Below are 6,913 nucleotides of genomic sequence, written 5' to 3'. Positions count from 1 at the left end.
CCTGGGGTGAGAGAGTGTGGTGTGCTCATGGAACTCACAAAGGGGCTAGGGTGGCTGGATCTAGTGAGTGGGGCTGGAATGGAGGAAGGGTGGGCAGGGCCCAACAGTGTAGGATCTTTGGGCCATGTCACAGTACAGGTTTTATGCAGAGGGTGTGTGTGTGTGTGTGTGTGTGTGTGTGTGCGCGCGCGCACGCGTGCACTAAGTCGCTTCAGTTGTGTCTGACTCTTTGGAACCCCATGGACTGGAGCCGACAAGACTCGTCTGTCCACGGGATTCTCCAGGCAAGAATATTGGAGTGGGTTGCCATTTCCTACTCCAGGGGAACCAGTCTGTTGTTCCATGTCCAGTTCTAACTGTTGCTTCCTGACCTGCATACAGGTTTCTCAAGAGACAGGTCAGATGGTCTGGTATTACCATCTCTTTCAGAATTTTCCACAGTTTATTGTGATCCACACAGTCAAAGACTTTGGCATAGTCAATAAAGCAGAAATAGATGTTTTTCTGGAACTCTCTTGCTTTTTCGATGATCCAGCGGATATTGGCAGTTTGATCTCTGGTTCCTCTGCCTTTTCTAAAACCAGCTTGAACATCTGGAAGTTCACGGTTCACGTATTGCTGAAGCCTGGCTTGGAGAATTTTGAGCATTACTTTACTAGCATGTGAGATGAGTGCAATTGTGTGGTAGTTTGAGCATTCTTTGGCATTGCCTTTCTTTGGGATTGGAACGAAGACTGACCTCTTCCAGTCCTGTGGCCACTGCTGAGTTTTCCAAATTTGCTGGCATATTGACTGCAGCACTTTCACAGCATCATCTTTCAGGATTTGAAATAGCTCAACTGGAATTCCATCACTTCCACTAGCTTTGTTCGTAGTGATGTTTTCAAAGGCCCACTTGACTTCACATTCCAGGATGTCTGGCTCTAGGCGAGTGATCACACCATTGTGATTATCTGGGTCGTGAAGATCTTTTTTGTACAGTTCTTCTGTGTATTCTTGCCACCTCTTCTTAATATCTTCTGCTTCTGTTAGGTCCATGCCATTTCTGTCCTTTATCGAGATGGTTGGATGGCATCACTGACTCGATGGACATGGGTTTGGATAAATTCTGGGAGTTGGTGATGGACAGGAAGGCCTGGCGTGCTGCAATTCATGGGGTCACAAAGAGTCAGACACGACTGAGCAACTGAGCTGAACTGAAATGAACTCCAGGGGAACTTCCTGACCCAGGGATTGAACCTGAGTCTCTTGTGCCTCCTGCACTGGCAGGCAGATTCTTTACTACTGCACCACCTCCTATAGAAGTGGGACGATGACAGTGACTACAGTAATCATGTTAATTCATCATATATTTTTTTGAGCATCTGCTGTGAGCCAGGGAGTGTTTGAGTCCTTGCATTGCTGACATTCTGGTGGTGGTGGTAGTGGGGGAAACAGATGACAGATGATAAACAAGCAAATAAATAAGTAAATTCACACAGCCTTGGAGGTCACTGGATGGATTTTGAGTTCCATTGTGACAGAATGGGGAGCCATGGAGGGTTCTGAGCAAAAGAGGGACAAGATTTGTCTTACAGGGACTTCCATGGTAGTCTAGTGGCTCAGACTACTCCATGCTCCTAATGGAGGGACACGGGTTTGATCCCTGGTCAGGGAACAACTAAGAGTTCACAGGTTGCAACTAGAGTTTCCACATGCCACAAAACAGAAGTTTGAAGATTCCACATGCTGCAACTAAGACCTAGAACAGCCAAATAAATAAACAAATATTAAAAAAATGTTATCTGACAGTCGTGGGTTGCTATGTTGAATAGAGACTGTGGCAAGATGAGATGAGGGAAATCAGATTGGTTGCTGCAGGGTGGTGGTGGTGGTGGTGAGATGATGGTGGCTCTGCCCAAGCTGGGGGCTGTAGAGGTGACTAGCGCGGCTGGATTATGATGAGAAATGACTGTTTCATGATGGTCATACTGGCAGGTCTGCAGATAAATGGAATGTGGGGTTTGGGAGAATGGGACAACACCAGGTTTGGGTCTGTGGTGGTTCAGTCGCTAAGTTGTGTCCGACTCTCTGCGACCCCGTGCACTGTAGCCCACCAGGCTCTTCTGTCCATGGAATTTTCTAGGCAAGAACACTGGAGTGGGTTGCCATTTCCTTCTCCAGGGGATCTTCCAGACCCAGGAATCGAACCCGGGTCTCCTGCATTGCAGGCGGATTCCTGCATTGCAGGTGGATTCTTTACCAACTGAGCTATGAGGGAAGACCAGGTTTGGGTCTGAGCACCTGGAAAGATGGAAATGCAATCAATTGAGATGGAGGATCCCAAATGGAGTGTTTTTTTGGGGGGGGGAATGGGGGAGGTGGTTTGAGATCAGCATGTTTGTTTGGGTGGGGGTAGTTGGAGAAGTCAACCTGGCAGTTGGATAGATGGGTTCTAAATTTGGGCGAGTCCAGGGCTGGTGATGTACATCTGGGGAGGCACAGTGTTTGGATGTTGTTTTAACAGCCTCAGGGCTAGGAGGGATCCCTTGGTGTGTGTGTGTGCCTGTGTGCACGTGTACACACTGGCGAGCTTGTGAGTACACGAAGGAGGGGCTCAAGGACCAAGCCCCTGGTGTCTCCAAATTAATAATGAGGTATACATCGATTGAATACTTCTTGTGTGCCCTTCCCAGATATTTTCACTTAATTCTCAAGTGTGCTGTTACTATCTCTTTTTGGGCTTCCTAAGTAGCTCAAGTGGTAAAGAATCTGCCTGCCAAGCAGGAGACGCGGGTTGGATCCCTGGGTCGGAAAGATTCCCCTAGAGGAGGAAACTGCAACCCACTCCAGTATTCTTGCCTGGGAAATTCCATGGACAGAGGAGCCTGGCGGACTACAATCCATGGGGTCACAAAAGAGTCGCAGGCGACTTAGCAACTGAGCACATTCCCACGGTCTCGTTTCACGGAGGTGGAAACTTGAGTTCCCCAGAATGAAATGACTCACCCCGAATCATACAACGATGTCCTTGGGACCTTAGAGGGGGCCCGGAATCGTTTTCTACCCCATGCTTCGGGCTCCTTGTCCTGGCGGGGTCTCTAGCCCCTCTTTGCCTGGAAAGGAGTGTGCTAGGGAATGGGGTGGGGTTGGGGGCATGGAAGAGCGGAGGCAAACCTGGGAAGCCGATCCTGGGGCGCCCTCAGGTGGCGTAAAGTGGGGTCGTCGATCGGAATCCCGTGTCAGAGGCTACTCGCGGTCTAAGTGGGCAACTTGCGATTCCGGGCCCGGTAGGCGCCGCTTGGCTTTGATGATGCTCCGTCTTCCACATCCTTGTTCAGGTTGAGGGTCTCCAGTCGCATACAATTCCCTAAATATCGCAAGGACATCTTTCGCCCCACCCTTCCCCTCGCAACCTTGTCATCTACCAGCAAAAATAACTTGGCCTTGGGAGTCAAGAGGTTTGGTTCAAACCCCGGCTCTGCCCCCTCCTAGCTATGGGCTTCGGCGCATGACTGCCCCTCTCTGCTGCTCCGTTCTCCCTTATCGTGTGGATTTTACAGGATCATCATCCTTGTAATTAATGCAGATTGACTTTCCGCTAAAGGCTGTGGATGGTGAATGAAAGAGACAAGGAGGGGAAAGAGACAAAGTCCCTGAGACGCAGGTGCACCCATGTGTATGGGTCTTAAGGCCTGGTGGGGTCACTAGTTGCTTTTAGATCTCTTTCCTCTCCTGAATGTGTCGGACGCTCCCTCTGCTGGACAGTCCGGGAACAACAGGCTCGAAGGCGTCTGGTCGCCACTAGTTTAGTGTGTGAGCGAGAGTGCACGCGAGGTCGTGTGTGACTTGGTATGTTAGGGTTCATTTGAGTGAATATGTGAGCATCCATGTGACTGTGTGCAAGTATGTGAGTGTGTTTACGTGTGTAAGAGTCAAAATGTGTGCACAGTGTGTGATTGTGTGCTGTGTGAGATTGTGGGTGCATGCATCCGTGTGTGCATATGTGTGGATGGGTGTGTTGGGAAGAGCGAAGAGAATTGCACTCACTGAATGAATGCAACTGTTCACATCAGACTGGGCTTATTGCAGGAGCTGCTGTCCAAACTTCCCTCAGGCAGGACATTCTGGAGAAATAATGCCTTTGGAAGCAGCCCTAGCTAGGTAAGGACTGGAAGGTGGGGGGTACATGTTCTCTGCTGTCTCCCAGAGGGACTGAGCCCCAGGTACTCATAGTGTAAGCTTCCTTGATAAAGCATCCTTTACCTGCTGCCTTCTCTTTTCTGTCTCACTTCCCCATTGTCTTACTGACATTTTCTAGAATCACCTCCTGAAGAAACAACTTACAGTTGAATTTTTGTCTCAGGGTCACTTCCAAATAAAGTATTTTCACTTGAATCTTTACATCAGTGTTAAATTCTGGAGAACCCAAACTAAGACACATATATGGGTTTGCTTCTCTAATTCCCATGTGAGTGTTAGTTGCTCACTTGTGTCCGACTCTTTGGGACCCCATGGACTGTAGCCCACCAGGCTCCTCTGTCCTTGGGATTCTGCAGGCAAGGATACTGGAGTGGGTTGCCATTCCTTTCAACAGGGGATCTTCCTGATCCAGAAATCGAACCTGAATCTCCCTCATTGCAGGTGGAGTCTTTACCATCTGTAGACCTAATCTTATGCCTCTTTCTACCAAGAAGGAAGTGAGGCTTAGAGAAGGCAAGTCCCTTGTTCAAGGTCACACAGCTGGAGATCAGGCAAAGGTAGGCATTGACCATGCGCTGTCTGACCCCAAGCTCAGTGCTTTCTGCCCTCTGGGAGTCTCCTCCTTGACAAAGGCTCAGGGAATAAATGGGGTGAGGGTTGTAAACAGCCGGTAAGTCACTGATGTGTGTACTGAATGGACCCAAAGCTCTTGCCCTGTGCTCATGTCCTCATTCTGTCATAAAATAAGAGGAATAACGGCAAACACCATGCTTGGTGGTGACTGTGTGCCAAGGAACACTGTTGTAAGCACTTTATTATTTATCTCCTCTCTCCTTCTCCCTCTCTCCCCCTTCCTTTCTCTCCAAGTATTACATGGGAAACATTTTCACTCTGTTCCTGCTCCCCAACCACCAGCCCCGCAGTGTGGTGTGATTTCTTTTTCGTTTTACAAAACTGCATGTAAGAGCATTTTCAATGTACACATTTGTGCACACATAACTATTTTTTGAGGATTCTAAACATGTTGGGAATTATATCTGTTTGTTAACTTTTATTGTATAATAAACCTCCAGGAAGTTTAGTAACTTAAAATGATAAACTTTAGCTCCCTGGCAAACTTAAAAAAACATCTTCTCAGCAACACCTAGATAAGTGTTTAGTAACTGGGGCCTATACTTTGGCCACCTGATGCAAAGAGCTGACTCATTGGAAAAGACCCTACTGCTGGGAAAGACTGAAGGCAGGAGGAGAAGAGGGTGGCAGAGGATGAGATGGTTGGATGGCATCACCGACTCAATGGACTTGAATCTGAGCAAGCCCTGGGAGATGGTGAGGGACAGGATGCAGGACCAGCGTGCTGCAGGCCACGGGGTCGCAAAGAGTCAGACATGACTTAGTGACTGAATAACAACAACGACAACTGGCCTAGTCTAGCTGACACACAAAAAGAAAATCATCATAATCTCTTAAGGGAAGGGATGGCAAAGAGTTTACTGCTATCTTTAATTTACTACTTGGGGAGTTAGAAGGGGACAAATGATCTCTTTTTATAGCATTCGACTTCCAAAAGGGTCATTTCTCCAAGCCTCCCTTCTGTGGCTTGGGGTGGTCCTTGGTGGTCAGGCTAGTTTTTGTGAACAATTATTACCCAGTAAGCAGACGGGGCAAATGATGATGATGAAGAGGAGGAGGAGGAAGGGGAGGAGGAGGGATGTGGGGAGGAAGGAGACTATTCATGATTATATTGCCAACAATAATACGCCCTAGTGGTTTTTCCTAACTGCGTGTGTTCTCTGTACTTTTCCGAAGTTTTCCTCCAGGCTTTCTGGCTCCCAAGCCAGTTTATTTGATCTTCTGCCACGTGAGCCAGAAATCTGACAGCTCTGCCATCTGGTTCTGCCTACAGTGCGGCCCCAGGGACCTGTTGGTTTTTGATCTCAAACCTGCTTCAGGGCTGGGAGTGTTGAGTCAGATTGCATCAGCTCCACTGTGGGTCTCCAGTATGGCTGGTTCCCGCTGCTCCCTCCAGCCCTGATTATTTTAGCCCATTTGAAGACAGAAGCAAGAATGAACATGTGTGTCCCATCCCGTGCCAGATCTTTATAGTCCTGGTATGGCTTCAGGGGGGGTTCTTATTCATGACCCACTTTTCCATGTCATTCAGGTTTCTGCTCGAAAGCCACCTCTTCAGGGAGGCCCTCCCTGACTTCCCAGTCCAGAGCAGTCCTCTTGGTCACGTTCTAGTGCGTCTCACTCAATTTCCCTAATTTCTGCCACCATCCAACTTGGTCTTATTTCCTGTTGACTTCCTCCACTAGATGTGAGCTCAGTGATCCAGAGACCTTGTCTGTCTTGTTCATCCCATGTGCTGGGTCCCAGCCCTGTGCCTGGTATAGAGTGGATGGGCAAGTACAGCTTGTTGTTGAGGAATGAGCCACCTGGGAGATATAAATCCTCTCTTGAACTGCAGAGGAGAACATGAAGATTAGAGAGGGCAATTGACTTGCCCAAGGTCACACAGCCAGTGAGTAGCAGAGCTGAGACTTGAACTCAGTCAGTTCTTCTGAGTCTGGAACTTGTTCCTTTCTAATAGCTGAGGGAGGAGAGGTGAAATGCCAGCCAGCAGGCAGCCTGCAAGTTTGTTCTAGAGAGACTCCAGGCTGGTTCTTGAGAGGTGTGTCTTTATTATGACAACAAATAAAAACTCCTCATCTGTTTTGTGTGGCCAGCT

The sequence above is a fragment of the Giraffa tippelskirchi genome, chromosome 6 (assembly GCF_054371585.1).
Source record: "Giraffa tippelskirchi isolate mGirTip1 chromosome 6, T2T-mGirTip1v1.2.pri, whole genome shotgun sequence".
In the NCBI taxonomy this organism is placed as follows: Eukaryota; Metazoa; Chordata; class Mammalia; order Artiodactyla; family Giraffidae; genus Giraffa; species Giraffa tippelskirchi.
Note: the sequence above shows the minus strand (reverse complement) of the source record.